This window comes from Halichoerus grypus, chromosome 5 (genome assembly GCF_964656455.1).
Source record: "Halichoerus grypus chromosome 5, mHalGry1.hap1.1, whole genome shotgun sequence".
NCBI classification, from domain to species: domain Eukaryota; kingdom Metazoa; phylum Chordata; class Mammalia; order Carnivora; family Phocidae; genus Halichoerus; species Halichoerus grypus.
In genome coordinates this window covers 187345541-187367213 of record NC_135716.1, presented here as the reverse complement: position 1 = coordinate 187367213, position 21673 = coordinate 187345541, and the positions used below count along the sequence as shown (strand labels likewise).

The following is a 21673-nucleotide window of genomic DNA, read 5'->3' as shown; positions in this document are numbered from 1 at the left end:
TGAGGAGGCCCGGCTCCTGTCAGCGTGGACGCGGACCCACGTCCTCCCGAAGTCTCCACAGCGGGTCCTGAGGAGGCCCGGCTCCTGTCAGCGTGGACGCGGACCCACATCCTCCACAGCGGGTCCTGAGGAGGCCGGCTCCTGACTGTGGATGAGGCCCCTCGTCTTCCCGAAGCCTGGGCGTCAGCACAGTGGGTCGGTCCTGAGGTCCTGAGGTCGCCCGTCAGCGCAGGGAGGAGGAGGGCTGAGCGCGCACGCCCCCCACGGGTCGCGGAGCGGGACTCGGGCGCCCCCTGCGGGAGGTGGGGGCAGTGCAGGATGCGCTGCGCTCAGTTCAGTGGAGGCACCTGTCCCTTCTGGGGTCCAGCTGAATCCATTACATTTTGGAAATTCGAACTGAAATGGAGTCCAATTATCCCCTGACTTCTCCAGAAATAGAAAAAGTTAGAAACCATACGGAATTAAGTGAAATGCAGACACAGGCTTTACAACTTACACCAAAATTCATTCAAAATTGTAGATAAATTTAATTTGTAAAAGTATTAAAATATCAAAAAGAAAACATAAAAGAAAATCCACGTGGCCTTGGGTTCGGTGATGAGCTTTAACACACAACACCAAAAGCCAATCCACAAAAGAAAAAAATTGATAACATGAACTTCCTAAAATTAAAACTTCATCTCTGTGAAAGACCTTGCTCAGAAAACTAAAGACGAGCCACAAACTGGGAGGAAATATTTGCAAAGCACAAATTTGCTAAAAGATTTGTATTCAAAATATACAAAAACTATCAGAACTCAACAATAAGGAAATAAACATCCTAACTGATAATGGGTAACGATCTGAACAGATGCCTGGAAAAAGAAGATATACAGATACAAAATATGCTCGACATCATCATTAGGAAAGTACAAATTTAAACAACAGTGAGACAGCACTGCGCACCTATCACAAATACTAAACTCCAAAAACAGGAATACCAATTGCTGGAAGGTGAGGAATGGCAGCAACTGTCCCTTCAGAAGACAGTTTGGCATTTTCTCCAAACCTAAATAAGTCTCATGGTATGATCCAACAATTGCACTTCTAGTATTTAGCCAACTGCTTTGAAAAACTATTTCCAGACAAAAACTCACATGCAGTTATGCACAGTAGCTCTATTCATAATGGTTACAAACTTAAAGAAACCAGGATGTCCTTCCATAAATGACTCCATAAGCAAACTGAGTGCATCCATGTGAAGGAAGCAGAACATGCCACGCAAAATATGCCCCTTTGGCACAAAGGTTATTTGGGCTGATTTTAAGAAACAGCAGACATGGGAGAATCTCTGAAAACTGGGTAAAAGTTGCCATTTGGTGAGTGAAATGTACGCTTATAAAGGTACGTCCCATTTGTAAGCCTGTCTCCCTCTGTATCAGGAACAGAATTACTAAAACTCAAGAAACTCTTACCAAAAGAGAAGGCACAGACTTAAATCTGTGTAATAACCATACCCTCATTTACTGTGCTCATCTGATAACATCCCTTAACTGGCCTTCCCACCACCCAAAATCTTTTGATCTTTCGCTGAAGATGGCATTTAGGGTGAGGGCTGGGCCACTTCAAGGAATTATTCCGTTTTCCTGGGTATCTCCCATGAATACAGGACGTATGCATGCTATTAAACTTTGACTTGTTTTTCTCCTGTTAATCTATTCAGCGATAAAAAGAAATGAACCATCACCCCATACAATGACATGGATGAACTTTATGTATTTTTCTAAGTGAAAGAGTCCAGTCCGAAAAGGATTCTTTTTCACTGAGTGACCCCATTTGTAGGAGATTCTGGAAAAGGCAAAACTAGAGATGATAAAAGGATCAGGGGGTGAATTCCATGACATTTTAATGATTTATACCTGCCACTATGCATTTGTCAAAACCCAAAACCTTTTCGGGTACCTGGCTGGCTCAGTTGGTGGAGCGTGCAACTCTTGATCTTGGGGTTATGAATTTGAGGCCCATGTTGGGTGTGGAGATTACATCCCAAAGAGTAAATCATGATCTACTGAAATTAAGTTATTTAGGATGTGGGAGTGCCACAGGATGGTGTAGGGGCCAAGGGCAGGCTGCCCCAAACCTGCCACTTTGACATATAAATCATTTTAAATAAAAGTTACTTAAGAGACAGCCTATGCAGTGAGGACACTTAGACCCTCCTCTGTCCCCCTAGAAGCGGGAAATCTATCTCCCATGTGAAGATGTCCCTGTACCAGGAGGTAAAGAGATTTCAACATCACCAGAGATGGGAGATTTGGAGCCCATAAGGCTGTATAAACAACCCTTGTTACTCTTTACTAATTTACGACCCCAGCCCAAATTCTGTTTAGAATTCCTTACTAATTGAAGCTCCCAAGGTTAAGTTTTCTTTGTCCTTCGATTTCATCACAGGTTTATTTTTTCTTTGTCCAAAAAGTATAAAACTTGGCTTCCTTGGTCATTTCTTTAGACCTCAGGTTCATTATGGGGTCTCCATGTGCACATCATTACACTTTGGGGGTTTTTTTTCCTATTAATCTGTCTCATGTCAATTTCATTCTTATTCCCATGGTAAGAATGTTGGACTAAGGAAAATTTCTTCCTCCTGTTCAATGGAATACAGAACGTGACACATAATCTAACTGTATTAGAAACATATGGGAAAAAAACCCTCACTGTAGGTTGTATGACAAAACGTGCTGACCTAAGTAACTTTGGAAATGAATGGAATCTGTAGATTAAAGAAAAAATGTACTGTACGTACACAATGGACTCTATTTGATAAAGTTCTCTGCCATCAGAGTGGTAGCTTACAGTTCTGAAAACACCACATCTGTAATCTGGAACGGAGCAATGAATTAAAGAAATGGCCGGTGGTGAGAGCCAGGTTTGTCCCTGTTAGAGTAGGAAGTTACAGATCAGCAAAGGGAAAAGATCTCGATCTCCACGTGGTGATGGATCAGGTTGGAGACATCAGTATAAACTCATCTTTAGCTTAATATGGACACAGACGGTTCCACATAGAAATCTTTATCATTAGGTGTGTCGACATAGGTGGGAATACAGGCATATATTGCCTTGCATTGTCCGCTGAGCACATTTAGCTCCCATGTGTAAGACTTTAATACCATTCTCTACTAACCAGGACTCCTTGAAGAACTTGCTGACACTAGAACTGAGATAGTCAGTATAGGAGCCAGGATAATCTTGACGTATCAGAAAGTAAGGAAGTACCAAGAAAAGAGCCACAGAGATGGAATGACGTCAACGGAAAACAGGAGCCAATGGAAAGCGCTCTCCATCACCAAAGGAGGAATGAGCCAGTGACCAAACACTGTAGTGCTGGAGCATAACCTACCCTGGTGTCCACACTAGTAAAAATAAATGATTTTTTAAAAAGAAACCATAGGCCCAAAATGGAGTCACTTATGTCAAGAGACCCAAGCCAGCAAACCAAGACTTACTACCTGACCTAACTACAGTTCCCACACCCTCACCTCCACATAAACTTTAACCAGTCAACCTGGAAAATGAACTGAATGGCCCCTTCTGTACCCCTTAGGAGGGGGACATTGCCTAAAATAGTGCATCCTTTTCTAGTAATTTCTTCTTTTTAATCCCCTCTCTGCCTTTAAAATCCTTCCCCTCCCTGCAGCTCAAAGGAGCCCCTTCCTTTTTGCTAAATGGGATGCTGCCTGTTTCATGAGTTGTTCAATGAAGCCAATGGGATTGGGATCTTTTAAATTACTTGGTTGCATTTTTATTAACAAATTACATAGTTTTTTATAAGTGGGATTGAATAGACCTCTCCTATAAGAATTCCAAATAATAGATGTAGATACTCAACCATTCATCAAGGAAATGGAGCTAACTCTCCTCTCCTAAAGTGGGGGCTCAGAGCAATGTCTTCCTGCACATGGGAAAGAGTAACTTCCTGGTGGGGAACCTGACCAACGTTGCCTCAGCCAGGTGACCAACGTTAACACGGATCGTAACAAGTGTTCCCTTGTTATAAAGTAATGACAAAGCACTTTACCTCCCTGATCTGCTTCCTCAAAACCCATAACCCTAGTCTAATCATGAGGAAAACAAGTAAATCCCAATGTGGGACTTTCTACAAAATGCCTGACCAGTCCTCCTCAACACTGCCAAGGTCAATGAAACAGAGCAAGTCTGAGAAACTGTCACAGCCAAGGAGAGCCTAAAGAGACATGATGAGCACATGTCACTTGGTGCCCTGCGTGGGATCCAGGAGTGAGAAAAGGCAGAACAGAGGGAACCTGAATAAAATACAGACTTTAGCTAAAAATAACGTATCAATATTTGTTCATTAATTGTGACAGTTTGTAGAAAACTAAAAAGGAGGAGAAATTAGGGCACCTGGGTGGCTCAGTCAGTTAAGCATCTGCCTTCGGCTCAGGTCATGATCCCAGGGTCCTGGGATCGAGCCCTGCATGGGGCTCTCTGCTCAGCAGGAGCCTGCTTCGCCCTCTCCCTGCTGCTCCCCCTGCTTGTACTCTCTCTCTCTCTCTCTCTGTCAAATAAATAAATAAAATCTTTAAAAAAAAAAAAAAGAGGAGAAATTAAAGGTCAAATAAGAGAAACCTATTGCATCAGACCAGAAACCTAGAGAAAATGGGTTATTTCTTAGTAAAGATACACATTAACAAAATGGACCCTAAAATAATGGGAAAAAAACGAGCAGACCAATTAGCCTTCCAGGGATAATTGTTCTCAGTGAGGTTCTCCCCTCACTGTTCCGGGGTTTTCCTCTCCCAGGACAGAGAAGGAACAGGGACAGAACTGTTCTGGAGCTCCCCTGAGACCTGACCCCACCCACTTACTTCGTCTCCCCCAGCCATGCTCCTCCCAGTGAGGACACCTTGCACAGAGAGTCTCAGGAACTGTGGGTTCTGATGTAACAGCTAGGATTTTTTGGCTTGCAGGAGACTGGACACATTGAAGTAAAATAAATTAATATTTTTAAACAGTAGAAATAAATTAATACTTGCAAGAGACAAGTTAAGAGTGGGTTTGGACCTGGCAGGCCCAGGGGCTAACACTCTCAGAATGTGACCTGGACCCTCTCCAACCTTCCATCCTGCTAAGTGCTCTGGGGTGGCCTCATTCACAGGCACAGTCTCTCTCACTGCATCTGGGGCCTCCCACAACTCCAGGCTAACACCCACTCACCATCCATTACTGGGAAGGGTTTCTCTTTCTCTTCGGTTCCACGAAAAGTCATGGCTTTAAGTGTCTTTGGCCTGGTTTGGTTCACACTCTCATCCTTGAAGCCATCAGAGCACCCAGAGGATAGAGCAAGGGATTGGGTAAACTTGGATCATACACCCATCTGTGAGGTGGGTAGAAAGTGGAGTCTGCCCTCTGGATCTGTTTGGATGGGAGGCAGATGAGATATGGTTCCCAAAGACAAGCTGAGGTGCTGGACTTGGACGTGAGAACAGATGCCAGGCTGGGAAAGCAGCAGATTCTGCATCACTGGTGACTGACTGCAAGGCTGTGGAATCTGAAGCCCAAGGAAGGAAGAGGTCTCTAGGGTCAGGGGCTGCAGCCGCCCATCCAGTGTTCTTGTTATTCTCCCATGATGGCAAGAAGCTCTTCCAACTGCTGAAAAAGCAAATTTGCTGTTGGTAGGAAACTCAAGGCTCCTGCCCTGGGCATTGCGTCCTCTCATCTCAGAGACTGGAAGGCACACAGACCTCACTCGTGTCCCTGGGAGGAGGGAGCCCCGGAGTCACACCTACTCCCCCCCAACATTAATCACCCATCCCCAGAGAACAAACTGGCTCATTTTCCAATCTCTTCTCTCCTTTACAAAGAGCAGAAACCAAATGTGTGGATGGTAAGGTTAGGGTTAGGGTTAGGGTTAGAGTTAGGGTTAGGACAACCCATGACCCTAACCCTAACCACCTAACCATAACCCCAGGGCGAGAGATGTAACTGCTCTATTTTCTATCACAAAGGCTATGAAAGCTCTAAATATCAAATTTTTATAGGATAGTTACAGAGGCAAGTAATCACACACAGAAAAAATTTCCCTTTGTGCAACATCTTTCTCATGAAAGGCCTTCTTTATAGGCTATTTTGAATACTGTTCAAACTTCATGATTAAAACAAATCTTATTAACACAGAAATCACATATCACTGTACCCTTTGTATATATACAAAGGTTGGCATGAGTGCGGCCAGGTGGAAGGCACTACTGGGGTGTGGAGATCGATGACACATTCTTCTGGACAGCAATCTGTCAGCACTTGGTGTGATTAAGCACACAAATCCCATGGCATGACACTCCCGCCCCAGGTCAGTTTGAGGGCTGTAGGAGGGTAGCTGGGAGGGAGCTCATTGCAGCTTTGTGTGTGGGAGTTAGAAGCACCTTCTGGCCCATCATGGGGGTGATGATACAATGAACAGGGATCAATACTAAAACTTTCCTAAGCAAGGGGTGCAAGCACCAGATCTATAGCTGGATAATATGTACATAAAGGAAAAGCATGTATACACAAACCTCACTGCATGACATACAAGGGTACATGCATAACCAAAAAGGCATTAACTCAGGCGTCCAAGAGGCCTGGGGGGACGTTAGAAAGGGTAGGAAATGGAGGGGAAAATAAAATAAAAACCAGGCAGGAGGATGGCATGTTCAAAGAATTGTGAAAGAAAGGGAAGGAGATTTTACAGTTTTTACATCCACAGTTCAAGCTTCTCCTGACAGAATCGGAAGATCCAACAACACTGGGTCCAGGTGCCGTGCAGCAGCAGTCCACTGTCCCATGGGGCCACATCTGCTCTCCAGTCTAGCTGTGCCACCCACAGCCTCCCTCATTCCACACCACAAGTCTGGTTCTGCAGACCCCTGAGGTTGCTTCTGCTTGAGGACGTGAGTTTGGGGGGAGGGGGGTCGTTTGTTTTATTGCCGCATACTTGACACACAATGTCACACTGGTTTCAGGTGTACCACGTAGAGATTCGACAACTCTCTGTAATACTGTGCTCACCACAAGGGGAGCTCCTACCTGAGGACGTGAGTTTTGATGCCAAGGACCAAACAACAAGGTCAGACGGCAGGATCAACAGGTGCATTCTGGCTGCAGAGGGAGCAGCTGCTTGTCACTGGTGCTGGGGCAAGATCAGGTGGGAGCTGAACCATTCTTGGCAATGCATCTGAAAGCGCTCTTGGGTGGTTCACAGATGACACGGGTGTGGAGAGTGAGGCAAGCGGAAATGGGGAATAAGATCTGCATTTCACTCTTAATTAGCTGAGGAGGTGCTGATCCTGCTGGCAGAGACAAGGCACACTGACAGAGTATCTCCCAGTGTGAAGACTTTGAGTGCCATCTAGGACATGTTAAGTTTTAGATGCCCTTTAAGGACTCTCACAGCACTGAGAATTCTGCTATAGAAACAGACAATTGGACAGTGTTTTTTCTGAAACACCAAGAGAGGTGTTTAACTCCTTCGTGGTGAGAGCTATTTGGGACTTCCAAACCCCACTGTGCCACGATGCAGTCACTGACTGCTTAAGCCCAGCCTTAGCACATCCATACTTATATAGAAAGAACACGGCCCAGCTGGCTCATATTGTCCTGCATTTCCAGGACTGGAGCCTTCTGGGGGGACACCACAATCTTCCAAGTGCAAAAGGGGCCTTTGCTTGCTGCGGCACATCCTGGAGGGCTGAAGCGCACAATGACACATGGCATAAGGAGGACAAATGTACCAGGAGGACGTTCTCATCTGTGTGAACCAACATGGCCCTTTTCGGGGCAGAGGTGGATAACATTTAGTCAAGACATGTGGACCCCAAGCAAGTCAAAGAGACTGAAGGGTAGTGCTGCCCAGTGGAGCCCTCAACCCCCCATGCAAGATCTTCCTAGACCAGAACAACATGAACTTCTTGGAGCACCAGTTTGTACAAAAAGGAGAGATTTCCCCACCGAGAATCTGCGAAGCAACCAGTAGATATGAGGTAGGGAAGCTCAGAGATGTGGTTGAGAGAGATTTCTGCCCCTCCCAGGAGAAGGGTCACAAGAGAAAGTGTGTTACTGAGTCCAGTCTGGGAACCACATAGCCTGAGATGATATCTGAGTGCAGGATCTATTAATGATGGGGCAGGCGGCTGGGATCTCCAAGGACAGTCCCAGCTGGAGGTGCACAGAGACAGCATAGAGATGCCCACTGAGGCCTCAGTTATGACCAAGGCCATCCAGAGAGAGGGTATAAGAAGACAGGAGGGCACCTACTGCAAGACACAAACATGACTGACAGGCAGGGGACAAAGGCCTCTGAGGAGAGCAGCCAGAGAGTAAACTGAAGGACAAGGGCAGAAGAGGTTTCAGGAAGGAACTGGCAGTCTCACGATCAAAGGGGAAAAAAAATACAACTTATATCAAAAATAAAGGGCTAATCTTTCTAATATATAAAGAGCTTTTTAAAAACCAAGAAGGGGAGGCGCCTGGGTGGCTCAGTCGTTAAGCGTCTGCCTTCGGCTCAGGTCATGATCCCAGAGTCCTGGGATCGAGCCCCGCATCGGGCTCCCTGCTCGGCTGGAAGCCTGCTTCTCCCTCTCTCACTCCCCCTGCTTGTGTTCCCTCTCTCACTGTGTCTCTCTCTATCAAATAAATAAAATCTTTAAAAAAAAAATAATAAAATAAAATAAAATAAAAATAAAAACCAAGAAGGGGTACCTGGGCGGCGCAGCTGGTTGAACGGCTGGGGTCATGATCTCAGGGACCTCCTGAGATCGAGCCCCCTGTCAGGCTCCATGCTCAATGCAGAGTCTGCTTGAGACTCTCTCTTCCTCTGCTTCTGCCCCTCCTTCCAACGCGCACCCGTTGTTTTTTTTTTCTCTCTCTCTCTCTCAAATAAGTAAATCTTTAAAAAAAAAAAAATCAAGAAGAGCCGCTGCAGGCAGCTCCAAACAGTGCTTTGCCTGGGCACCTTCGAGAGCTCGGCCAGCAGCCTCTGGGAGCGCCCGCCCGAATGCCCCGGGAGCCGGCGGGTGGCGGCCCTCACCGGGGACACTGCAGCGGACCCAGGGGGACACAAGTGGCTCTGATTCCAGCACAGGCACATGAAAGCAAGTTAAAGGGTTTAATATGAAGCACAGAAGCTGATAGTGCCAAATAGCCATACCTGGTACACATTTAGTGGGTGCGGCAGCATTTCCCTCTCCCACTGCTGCTGAGAGGGCGGAGATTAGTCGAATTCAGTATGAAATGGAATACACCGAAGGTATCAGTCAGCAAATGAGGGTCCCGGAGAAATTAAAGGTAGCACCACCAAATGCCGACCTGGAACGAGGATTCCAAGAAGGAGTTCCAAATGCTAGTGTCATTATGCAGGTTCCAGAGAGGATTGTTGTAGCAAGAAATAATGAAGACATTCCATTTTCAAGACCAGCAGATCTTGACCTTATTCAGTCAACTCCCTTTAAACCTCTGGCACTAAAAACACCACCTCATGTACTTACACGAAGTGAAACACCACTAGATTTTCTGGATTTAGAAAGACCTCCTCCAACCCCTCAAAATGAATAAATCTGTGCAGTTGGCAGGCTAAAAAGAGAGTTCTCTTTGAGTGAAAATGCTGTTCGCCAAAATGGACAGCTGGTTAGAGCTGACTCCATGCATGGCGGGTCACATATAGATACAACAACTGAAGGAACTTCAGACGACATGACTGTTGTAGATGCAGCTTCGTTAAGATGACAGATAATCAGACTAAATAGACGTCTACAACTTCTACAAGAGGAGAACAAAGAGCGTGCTAAAAGAGACATGGTCATGTATTCAATTACTGTAGCATTCTGGCTGCTTAATAGCTGGCTCTGGTTTTCTGCTAGATGTAGCCTCAGCTCTCAAAAATACTGTCTCAACACAGGAAATATAAAGAATTTGCAAAAAAAAAAAAATCAAGAAGAAAAATGCTTTTAAAAAAAAACATAAAAATAGGGTGCCTGGGTGGCTCAGTCAGTTAAGCATCTGCTTTTGGCTCAGGTTATGATCCCAGGGTGCTGGGATCGAGTCTCGCATCAGCCTCCCTACTCAGTGGGTAGCCTGCTTCTCCCTCTGCCTGTTGCTCCCCATGCTTGTGCACTCTCTCTCTCTCAAATAAATAAATAAAATCTTTTAAAAAATAGACAAAAGACATGAACAGACTGTTCACAGAAAAGACAATGCAAATAGCCCTTGAACATATAACAAGATGTTCAATTTCACTCACAATAAGATAAATGCAAATCGTATCACACTGACTTCTCATGACTTATTTCTCACTTATCAAACTGACAAAAATCCAAAATGTTGACAAAATGTTCCATGGGTGATGCTATGGAAGAACAGGCACTCTGGGCATGTTGGCAATGCAAAATAGTAGGTTACCAAAAAGAAGGTTCTGGCTCCATCTAGCAAAGTTACAGATACATCTGCCCTTTGACAATCCCACTACTAGGGATCTATCCTGAAGATTTGCCTCCACAAGTGAAAATAACATATGCATAAGCTTTTCACTTGAAGCAATATTTATTTGTAAAGGCAAAATGTTAGAAACAACCCAAATGCCTATCAATAGGAAACTGGTCGAATAAAGTAGTTACATCCACACACTACGGTACCATGCACCATAGCAAGAAAGAGGCGTGTCCCTATGTGGAAAGGGAAAGGGATCCCCGAGGTACAACCAAAGTACAGAGCAGACCACACAGCATGCTGCCTTCTGTGAGAACAGGGGAGTGAATAAGAATGTACATGTAGACATTTGCTTCCAAAATAAGGGTACACCAGGAACTGATCAACCGTGTTGTGTGTGGAGGGCAGGTAGAACAGTGCAGGGACATGGATGGAAGCAAGACCTCCATGAATTCATCTTTTCTCTGAGCCATGTAAGCAACTACAATACTGGACAAAATAGGAACAACTGAGAGAAGGGAATAAAATAGTGAGCCCTAAAATCATCTTGGCTTTCTTTCTGTTCCTTATCTCTGCTTGGGCCTCCCTTATTCTGAACACCCAGAAATGAGGCTCATTTACATGAGACTTCTCCACTTCAGAAAAGAGAAATAGCAGACACAATTTAACCTTCTCTTGATGACAGCCATATGTAATTATGAGAGATCCCTCTGATGAGTACAAGACTGGACAAAACACTGCCAAGTGCAGCCATCACACAATAACCCATCCTGAGAGATCTGGATGGTTATGGACTAGGGCATTCCCTGCATCTTTGCCAAGAAATCTGAAGTGGCTAGCAAACTGAATAATAAAAAAACTACAGAGTCTCTCAAATCTAGCTGAGAGGCCAGGATACAAAATATCAAATCGAGATGGTCAGAAATATACTCATGACAGGGTAAAGCCAGTTTAAAAACAATAATAATTGAATCAAAACTATAGAAATCTGTCTGCCTGGGGAAATAATATGTAAACAAAAGGGCAAAATCAACAACAGTTCTATCTAAAAGAAACCTCAGAGCAGAGTTGATGCCTGTCACCAGTCAGCATGCTCTGGACAATGCACAACTCTAGGCCACCTCTTATGGAAAAGCTTGGCCCTCAGGCGCCACTCACAGATCAGAACCCTGAATTTGATTCCCACCACAGAACACTTTGGTCCTGTTTTACTAGTCAAGGGGTGCCATGATCGAAATGCTTGTGTCCCCCCAAAATTCACATGTTGGAATCCTAATACCCAATGTGATCATGTAGAAGATGGGGATTTGGAGGTGACTGGGTCATGAGGGTGGATCCCATCCCTCATGAATGGGATTAGTGCTTTTATAAAAGACACCCCACAGACTTCCTCACCCTCCCACCACGTGAGGACAACAGTGAGAAAGCACTTGCTGTGAACCAGAAACAGGGCCCTCATCCAACTAGGCTAGCACCCTGATCTCAGACTTCCAGCCTCAAGAACTGTGAGCACTAAATTTCTGTTGTTTATAAGCTGACAGTCTGTGGTACTTTGTTAGAGCAACCAGAACAGACTAAGACAGGAGGAGAGCCACAGAATATGCCTCTTTCTTTCTCTTTCTCTCTTTCTTTCTCTTTCTTTCCTTAATTTTTTTCTGAGTTCTATTATATCGCTTTATTTTATGGTTGAAAATCTATTTTTAGCTTCATTGAATTATAATTGACACAAATTATATCATTAAAGATGAGAATGTGCCTCTTTCTTCCCGGCCCATATGTTGGCTCTAAGCCATCCCTGCAGACTTGCACTTTGCTCCAAGGCCCATCTGTTGTTGACCAGAGGAAATGGAACAAGGAAGCCAGCTCTGAACTCTGCCTAAGACCTGGACAGCGAGCTGACTAGAGGAGGAATGTTTGGGGCCTGACATTTGCAGGTTGCTCCCTCTGAGTGTCTTGAGTTCTTGTGTGTCTGCCCCTGGGTAGAAATCCATGGGGAAAGGGTAAGATAGGAGTGAGGCGTCTGTCACTCCAGGGTCACAGTTGCTCCAAGCACTTACTGCAGCCAGGCCTTGGGCAGGGCCCTGTAGCTGCGTTATTTACTTTAATCGTCCCACAGTCCTGCAAACTAAATATGGCCATTCCTATTTCCTCCCCAGGTGAACAAGCTGAGGCTCAGAGAGGTTAGCTGTCTTGCCTGAAGCCACAAATCTCCCACATGGCAGAGCTAGATGCTTACCTAGGTGGGGCTCCTGTCCTTGCTGCTTTCCTAGCCAGAGCCTTCTACCTGCTGACTCGCCCTTTGGCTCAGTCTCAAGCTGCTTCTCCATCTCACTCACTCCCCAAGTGACCTCATTCAGCCTAGTAGCTTCAAAAGCTATTTATATCCAGATGACTCCCAGATTTGTCCCTACAGCCTGGACTTCCCCAAATTCCAGTCACATATCCAAATGCCTACTCAACATTTGTATCGAGTGTCCAATAGGCTTCCTGAGCTTAACATACCCAAACCTCAATTCCTGATGCTTCCTAACAGCCAGCCTTTCCCAGGCTTCCTGCGCTCAGGAAATGACTCCATTGTCTTCCTGGTTATTCAGGCCAAAACTCTTTTATATCACACCCTTCATCCAATTTCTCAGCACAATGTGTGGGCTCCACCTGAAAACCGGCTCCAGGACGTGACTACTTCTCCTGAGCCCCATTGCTCATGTTACCGGTGGGAGAGTCTGGGTCGTGTGAATGGAGGTTTCGGTTCTTGGATCCCCCCCATGAAAGAGTTACATGTTCGTTAATTGTGACAATTCTGTAGAAAACTAAAAAAGAGGAGAAATTAGGGGCGCCTGGGCGGCTCAGTCAGTTAAGCATCTGCCTTCAGCTCAGGTCATGATCCCAGGGCCCTCTGCTCAGCAGGAGCTTGCTTCGCCCTCTCCCTGCCACTCCCCCTACTTGTACTCTCTCTCTCTCCCTCCCTCCCTCCCCCGCCTCAAATAAATAAATAAAATCTTTTAAAAAAAAACAAAAAAGACAGTACACTCTCAAGAAGGGAGGGTGGGTAGGCACAGAGTGTCAACTGCACTGGGGTTAGGGGTGTCTTTTCCTTTCATGTTTGCAGAGGTTATGGGTCATAGCCAGGGCAGTCTCTGACTGAAGTTGTTTCCAATCATCTAAGGGACTCCTACAAGGTTCTTGCTGGAACTGTCAGGGCCATCTTTCCCCATGGGGGAGGTAGAAACCACAATGTAAATATATTATAATGAAGCTATAGGTTACCCTGGGGCAGAGGTTGAAGAGGAGAGTGCAAGTTCCACACCTGTGGCTCTTGGTCTGTCAACCCCCCCGGGGTGTTGGAAGCCACAAAGTCAGGATGTTGTGCCCTCAGCCTTCTAATGTGTCATCTACTTATCACCACCTTTGCCTTCAGTTCATGTCTAACTAACTGCCTGCTCTATCACTACCACCTGGCCAAAACCAGTTTTACCTCTCACCTGGCTGGTGGCATTGATTTTAATGATGAGAATTATTAAATTGTGCATGGATCTGTCTCTCTACTAGGCACTACTCTTAATAATTCCCCCTCATTACCTCTGTAAAAATAAAATTCAGCTGAATAAATTTGAAGACCTAATTGGCTTTATCAAATGATTTATAAATCAGGCAGCATCCCATCTAGCAAGCAGAGGAGAGTTTCCCTGAGTTAAGCATAGGAAAGGTTTTTAAAGGCAGAGAGGAAGAAGGAAAAAGGAAACTATTAGCAAAGAATCTTTCATTTTAGGCAAGGTCACACTCCTAAGGGGAACAGAAGGCGTCTATCAGATAGTTTCCTAATGCTGACCAACCATGTTGACTGGTTAAAGGTGACATTCCTGGGGCCTTGAAGCTGCAGTTACATTAGGTAATAAGTCTTGGTTTACTGACTTGGGGCCTGGGTGGATACTATTGTTATGCTCATTTTTAGATGGGGAGACTGAGTCATGGAGGTGTTAACTGACTTGCCCAAGGTCACACAGAGAGAAGTCTTGTTAAATAACAAAAATTCAACAGAGTAAATTGTAAAGATCTAATTGGCTTTATTAAATGATTCATGAATGGGGCTTCATTTCATTTAGCAAATAGAGAGGGTGTACAAAATGGAAGATTTTTATAGAAGGAAGGTGGCCCAAGGAACTTATCAGCAAAAGCAACAGATGGTTCCAGGCCACTTTCCCTTGGGGGAAAAGCAAAGGTATCATGCAGATTACCTCATCTTTCTTTGGAGGATGGAGAGGGCCCACCTGGCAGACTCAGGGGTGCCGGCTGAAAAATCCCTGACTGACGGGTTAAGACTACACTTCTGGGGGAGGTTGAATCCGCAATTAGATTACGTATCCAGCCACAGTTTAGTCTAAGTGACACCACTTGGGGCCTGTGGTTTTCTTTGTAACAGTTTCTTAACGGGCCCCCCTCTTCAGCCCTTGCCCTTCTATAGGCCCTTTTAAATACAGTAACCAGAGTCTTCCAGTTAAAATTACATCACATTTGGCACATATCCAGTTAAGTGTTTGTTATCTGACTAAGCAGCTGGTGGTCAAATGCTGTTGAACCAATGAATGAAATGGTGTGTGCGGCCCTCCGTGGGGTGGTGTCCACGTAGAGATGGGTGACACGCCAGCCCGTAATTTAGGTGACAGACACCTAATGTAAATGTTCCCACAAGGCACCTGTGAAGGGCGCCTGGCCCACCCCAGGAGGGAGGGAGCCCCCCAACCAGGCGAAGAAGGCGGAAATCTGTTTCGAGAGTGGGTACATCGCTGGCAAAAGCCAAACAGCCAAAAAGTAGAGGCCCAACTTGGATCCCCAAGGCTCCGCAAAAAAAAAAAAAAAAAAAGACTGAGACGCATGGACTACACCTCCCAGAAGGCTCAGCGCCACCTCGGAAAGGACACGAACGACGCAGGAGGCGCGACGTATTCTGGGATTTGTAGTCCGGGGACCTGCGGGTCTGAGCGACTCTTGGGACAAAGGAAGCGGATTCTTCTCCTCCGGTGGGTCCCCGCAGCTTGCAGATGGGTCTCAGAGATGGTCACCGGGATGGTAGAGGAGCCGCGGGTTGCGGGAGAGGCGTTCAACAGATATTTATTGCGTTCCTTGTATGCCTGGCGCTGTTCGTCATAAATAACAGAGGAGAGCCCTGCCCTCCGGAAACTTGCATTGCGCAGAGGCAGAGGGACAAATGCGGAAGAAGAAAGAAGGCCAGCAGGGGGCGGTCCTCGGGCGGGGAGGGAGACTGGAAGAGGTGAGGCACCTGACAGAGGGGGCGGGGGCGGGGGCGGGGGCGGGGGCGGCGGGCAGGGCTGAGAAGACCAGAGTCCCAGAGGGCAACCCGGACTGACCTGCGGTCCGACGAAGTCAAGAACAGACTGCGGATGGGACAAAAGCAGCGTGGCCCAGGGCAGTGGCGGTGGACAAAGAGAGGGTCAGATTCCGATAGAGGGGTGTAGAGTGCGACAAGAGAGAAGAGTTAGCGATAAGGCCAAACGTTTGACCTGCGCGACATTCAACTCCATGACATGGAGGTGTAGAAACCGAGGGTTGAGAATGGGCTTTAGGCTGGACTTGAGCACAAGTAGTTCATTTGGGCTCAGGATCCTAGGAGGGAGGTGGGCAGGCAGGTTTCAGCGTGGGCAACTGGACTCAGTCCTTTTGGGGACCTCAGGGAGCTGGAGAACACGCCTCAGATTTGCACCCTAGCGCGGAGGGCTGGGAGTTTGTTCACTGAGCCCCATGCATCTCCGTTAGGAGGCTGTTTGCAGGGCAGGAATTCTCCGGCACTTTGGACAAGCACATTCCTGTGACCAGAGAAAGCCCTGAGTGGAGTGCAGCGGCTTGCAGTAAAAAGGCCTGTGTGAGTGTGGAGGAAAGGTGGGTGGGCGCCCACATCCATGTGGAGGTGTGAGCAGCGAGCTGGGCACACAGATGCAAGTCCATGCGAGAAGGAAAGTGGGAGCCACCAGCGCATGTATACCCGGATGAGATCATCACAGTCAGTGTGAACAGAGAACAGGTCCAGGGGAGAAAGAAGAATCAGGAAAAGACACTGAGAAGCCACCACCAGGGAAACAGGAGAAAAACCCGGAGCCTGGGGCATCCTGGAAATCCAGTGTAAACCAGTAACTGAAGAAGAAGGCATCGACTCTATGGCATGTTGCATGACCTTCCAGTAACAATTCTGGGGGATTGGGACAGGAACCCTGACTAGAGGGGGCTCATTCTTTATTCCTGTAATAGCCGCTCTCATTAAAGTCACACTAGTAATTTAAACACTGACATTTGAATGTAAAGAATTGTTGACTAGGAGAGCTGGGTAATAATGAAGGGGTAAAAGGCTCCTCCACTTCCTCCTGCAGCCCAGATTTGTGGTCTCCACTCTTCTGCGTCAAATGCCTTTTCAAGTGACACCAGATGAGCCTCTGTGACCAAGGCCTCAGAGACCACATCTGGAAGTCAGTAAGGGGAATGGGGGCAAATGCCGGCCTCAGGTCCTGAGCTGCCTGCCCCATTAGTCGCTGCCTTTGTGGCAACACGGGACGAACAAGGTCCTCAAGTCTCCTAGACACAGCAGGGAGGGGCTAGGACCCTTCTTCTGTGAAAGAAATGCCCCCAGACCACCATGACCAACCGTACCCCGGCCTACAAAGAGCACTCTGTCCACCCTCCAGGCCTGGAGTCTCTGGAAAGGGTCCCAGGGAAGAGATGCACTTGGAAAATCCCTCCCTTCCCTCCAAGTGTGTGGGGAAGAGTCTATGCGAAAGGAGAGTCTGCATAGGCAACCGAGGATGAGTGGGGTGAGGTGATGGGGACATGGGCACGTGTGTGTTCGGGGGGGCGGGGTATATCCTGTGCATATAATCTGTGAGTGGGGCAGGGTCCATGTGGACTGAGTATTGTGGGGCAAGGATGTCTGTGAAGGGGAAGGGTTACCTGTATGTGTGTGAAGGGACGCCAAGTACGTGCAGCCCTGTATAAGAATGTGTTTTTGCGTGCGAGGTCTCTAAGGGGTCAGCATGTGTGACACTGAACAGAGCAGTGGCTGGGCAGGTAATTTTATTTACTAAGAAATGTCAATGTGGAGGTGTCCTCATGTGGCTGGGGAAGAGTTCAGTCTTTGCATGCTCCTCTGGGTTGAGGGACTGCCCATGTGTGATGGGTGTGAAGCAGTCTGTGCTTCATCCTAAGAGGGGAGGAGTCTTGGGGGTGGCTGTGACACCAAGTTAACCAGCAGACCCAAGAAAGTGACTTAGTATCTGGGGTGCCATGGGGAGCAGATGGGAGGAGCACTGGGGGGCTCTCCTGGCCCAGGGTCCTAAGCTGCAACTGGGCAAAGCCTAAATAAGGGGCTCCTGCAGACAGGTCTTCTGCTCACCCTCAGGGTGTCATCCTAGCCGAAGGAGGCTGCTTGGGCCTGGTGACTCTGCTCATCAGCCTGCACTACCCCGAGAACCATGCTCCCCTGCACTCCCTCTAAGTGAGTGGGCCTCCCAGAGGGGAGAGGAGTGGGTTCGTGGGAGCCGGTTAGTAGCAACCCCTTTGCACCTGAGTCTGGGAAGTCAATCAGGGTTCCCCCTTTGAAAGGCAAAGCTGGTTTGCAGGAAATGGTGTTGCATGTGGTGGACTCCGGGTGTATATGGGCTGCTGAGTGTTACTCACGGTATTCATTTACCAGGCTGCCATCACAAATACCACAGACTGTGTGGTTTCAAAAACAGAAATTTATTTTCTCACAGTTGTAGAGGCTAGGAGTCCATTTCCGTTATTCAGGTCACCCAGTCTATGGTGTTTGCTTATGGCAGCCCAAGCCACTAAGACAGTGAACACTGGTTAACCAAGAGAGTCACATTTACTCTTTGGGCCTCAAAGCATTGGAGACTCTCCATCCCCACTGTGAGACCCCAAGCCATCCTCTCAAGAAGGTTCAGCAGGGATGGTGTCCAGATGGCAGTCCTGCCTGTAGGGTAGGAGAGGTAAGGAGACAAGTGATCCCTGCAGAGAGGCTATTTGAGCACAGTTTTGGGGCAGCTTCATTTGGGACAGGCCAAGCCTGGGTGTCTCCAGCCTCCAGATGTGGAAGGTCAGTGGGGGAGGGATCAGTGTGAGGCCATGTGTAGGCTGTGCAGCAAGCGTCCTGAGGAGCATTGCTCCATGGACTTGTCCCACCGAAGTCCTACTGCACTTGCCTACGGGTCCACCTCTGCATGTCAGGTCCTGGTTTCTGCCCAGCATTTGCCAGGACACCTTGGCCATCGGCACACTGGACACTTGTTCAAAAGCAAGGGGCTATAACTTGGAGAGAAAGGAGGGAGCAAGAGACAAGACCCACGTGGGGTGTGACCCTCTGGCCACTGTCCCCCACCCCAGTAGGAGAAGCATGGCCATGATTTTGTGAGACTGTAGCTTCCAATCTCTGGAAAAGCAGATTGATGTCCTGCCAGCCCCAGCAGATGAGCAGGGGTACCTCATCTGTTCTCAACAGAAACCAGGCTAAAGCCCACTCCCTCCTAATGCCCCTCAGTCCCAAGCCCCCTTCTCATTCCCTGGGCCCCCAACACCCCCCAGGTCTGAGCTCCTAAGGCCCCCTTTCATTTTCTTCCCAACAGCCCTCCCTGAGGTGAGTCATTGAGAGAAGGGGAAGGGAGGAGGGGTTAAAGATGGAAGGAGAGTATAACGCTACCCCCCACCCCAGGCTACGCTCTGGGCACGAGGACAGCAGGGTGCTAACCGCTGATACACAAGCAGATACCAGCACAGTTCAAGCAACCCGAGAAAAAGACAAGCTGAGAAAAAGCAGCAGGTGAGGAGGGTCCCATGGGGGCAGGTACACGGTAGACTCCTCCCAAGGGCAGCCAGGCCTAGTGGGGAGCATCCTGCTGCGCATCTGGTGACCTAACTTCAGGCATTCCTGCCTCTGTAGTGCCGTGCAGGAGCTGAGGACTCAGCCATGAGCATGGTCCTATAGACTGGGTACCACAGTGACTTTGGGAGCAGGACTGGAGCTTAGACACTTCACCTGTATAAGGAAGGGAATGTAGTTTTTTCCAAAGGAGGAAAGGTGAGTTTGGTGGCAGGGGAGCCTGGGGAGAGCAGAGAGGGGACATGGAAACCATGGGAGAGTGACCTGGCATTTACACAGCATGCGACAGTCTTGGAGGGTAAGAAACAGAGGGAGCTGCTTCGTGGAAGCTTTGAGAGGCTCTGGGCACAAGCAGGGGGCATCAGCTCTAGGGGATGTAAGCCCCTCGTGACTCTGTCCCTGATCACAAGACCTGGGGCAGCCATCAGCAGCAGGGGCTGTGCCCCGCTGCACTGTCAAGATACTGATGGGAATGTGAATTGGAGAGGAGCCCCAGGGGATCTCCAGGTACATTTGAGAACTTGCAGCTGGTGTAGACTCCCTGCCTGCTAACTCTCCTCCACAAGGCCAGGCTATTTGATCTCTACCTTCAAGCATTTCAATACAACAGACTTCCTCTGGTGCCTATTGTGTCCAGGATTGGGGGAGTCCAATGCCATTCCTGCAGCCTGCTTCATGCATTCCTTTTCTGGAAAGGTGGCTTCCATTCCCTCACCTCTCCCATCTCTCAACACTGCAGTCAGGATCTGGTGTGGTGATTAGCAGCCTTCATGCAGCCAGTCCCAGACAATCCTCCTCCTTGACTTCTGGGCAAGGGTCCTGACCTTTGCTCACCACACAATCCTTGTGGGATACTCTTCCAAATGTCCCTCTGGCTTTCCTCCTCTGCCCAGGGGCTGCTGCCCCCACAGGGAAAAGTTCCCTGGCTACCTTTAGAGCTTTGAACACACACACACACACACACACACACACACACACACACACACGCCACTGGAGAATGCACCCGTGGCTTCAACCACTTGTGGCTTCAATTTGCTGATACCTGCCCCCCAAATATGCATCTATATACCAGACTCATGTTCTAAACTCCAAACACACATATTCAAACTGCCCACTCAACACCTCTGCTTGGATGTCCCACAGAGAAACAGAACGGACAGCTTTTAGTACCCATCCTCTTCCTATAATAAACTGTAACCGTGAGCATAGCAGCTTCTCAGTCTGTGAGTGCTTCCAGCAAATCCTTGAACCTTGGGGTGTTCTTGGGCCCCAAACTGCAGTCTCAAGCCACACTGTTCACTTGCACCTTCCCTACTCAGAACCCATCCTCCCTCACCTGGTCCAGTGAAATTCTCCCCCTGCCATCTCTCTCCCCTTCACTCTCTACACTCCAGCCACACCAACTTTCTCTGTCCCTGAAACATATCAAGCTCGTTCTGATTCAGGGTCTCTCCCACTAACCCCCTTCCACCTTCCAATGGCTGACTCATCATCTAAGCTCAACTCAAACATCACTTCCTCACAAGCCTTTCCTGACCTTACAACCTAAATCACCCCACCTCCCAGGCCCTCTTTCTGTCAAGCCATTGGTCAGGGTCAAGGTCTCATCTAAAGGCTTGACCAAGCTCAGTCATGTGGTTGTGGCCTCTTCATGGGGTTGCTTCACAACATGGTAACCAGCTTGCTCAGGGTGAGTATGGGGCCAAGATGGAAGCTATAGTCTTTTTTATTATTATTATTATTGAGGTATAATTGACATAAAACACTATATTAGTTTCAGGCATACAATGTAATGGTTTGATATTTGTGTGTGTTGTGAAATGATCACCACAAATCTCGTTAACACGTGTCACTGTACATAGTTACAATTTTTTTCTTGTGATGAGAACTTTCAAGATCTACTCTCTTAAATCTACTCTCTCAAATATGTGATACTGTATTATTAACTATATCCGTCATGCTGTATATTACATCCCCATGACTTACTTATTTTATAACTGGAAATTTGTACCTTTTGACACCTTTCACTCACTTCACCTCCCCCACCCTCCACCTCTGGTAACCACCAATCTCTGTATCTATGAGCTCAGGAGTTTTCTGTTTTGTTTTGTTTTGTTTTTGTTTTTAGATTTCAAATATAAGTGAGATCATACAGTATTTTCTTTCTCTGTCTGACTTATTTCACTTAGCATAATGCCCTCAAGGTCCATCCATGTTGTTGCACATGGCAAGACTTCATCCGTTTCTGTGGCTGAGTAATAGCCCATCTGTGTGTGTGTGTGTGTGTGTGTGTGTGATCTCCCACATCCTCTTTATCCATTTTTCTGTCTGAGGTTGTTT

General features: G+C 47.5%; 1 pseudogene; it reads left to right on the top strand.

The window, feature by feature from the left end:
- Positions 1 to 9176: 9176 nt before the first annotated feature.
- LOC118547030 (mitochondrial fission factor pseudogene) lies at positions 9177 to 17950 on the top strand (annotated as a pseudogene).
- Positions 17951 to 21673: the final 3723 nt, after the last annotated feature.